Source organism: Penaeus monodon, chromosome 28 (assembly GCF_015228065.2).
Source record: "Penaeus monodon isolate SGIC_2016 chromosome 28, NSTDA_Pmon_1, whole genome shotgun sequence".
NCBI lineage: Eukaryota > Metazoa > Arthropoda > Malacostraca > Decapoda > Penaeidae > Penaeus > Penaeus monodon.
In genome coordinates this window covers 27,153,522-27,153,806 of record NC_051413.1, presented here as the reverse complement: position 1 = coordinate 27,153,806, position 285 = coordinate 27,153,522, and the positions used below count along the sequence as shown (strand labels likewise).

At 34.7% G+C, this 285-nt stretch overlaps 1 protein-coding gene across 1 annotated transcript in view; it reads left to right on the top strand.

The window, feature by feature from the left end:
- The window catches only part of LOC119591128 (SCY1-like protein 2), a gene marked incomplete at its 5' end in the record, with an annotated part of 331,697 nt that overhangs the window by 283,918 nt on the left and 47,494 nt on the right, over positions 1 to 285 (top strand).

Sequence of the window (285 nt, the reverse complement as noted above, 5' to 3'; positions counted from 1 at the left end):
TCGGGATGATTTCACACGAGCAATAACATCTCACGAAGCCAATAATTCTTCAGCATCAAACGTTTTTCCTAGTCTATCGTTTATCAATATTCATCAACATGTAACCTCTACTTGTTCATACAAAGTCTTACACAATTTACGGTCAAATTAAGCCACATATCCTCTAAAGGACCGCATATCTACATAACATACAACATAATCTACATAAAACCGAAAAAAAACGTAAATGTTTAACTGTATCAACAACGAAGAAACTTAACTTTGCTCTACCCCACAAACCAATGG